This window comes from Lagopus leucura, unplaced genomic scaffold (assembly GCF_019238085.1).
Source record: "Lagopus leucura isolate 7727_CA_CO unplaced genomic scaffold, USGS_WTPT01 33106-0_obj-0_obj, whole genome shotgun sequence".
NCBI lineage: Eukaryota > Metazoa > Chordata > Aves > Galliformes > Phasianidae > Lagopus > Lagopus leucura.
Window position 1 is genome coordinate 1,693 of NW_024966879.1, and position 252 is coordinate 1,944.

Sequence of the window (252 nt, forward strand, 5' to 3'; positions counted from 1 at the left end):
CTGGCTGCCCCCGTGGGGGTGGGCAGAGGGAGAGGGGGTCGAGTTTAGGATGAGGGTCGGGGTTGGGGTCGGGGTGGGCAGTGGGATGCAGGGGGGCTGTGGGTGCCCCCACGCGAGGATGGGACACGGGGGTTGGACACGGGTGGGTGCCGAGGGGATACGGGGGGGGAAGGGCTGAGGGACACTGATGGGGCACAAACACGGACATGCGTGGCTGCAGCTCTGGGTGCACGTGGGGTGCCGACCCCCCCC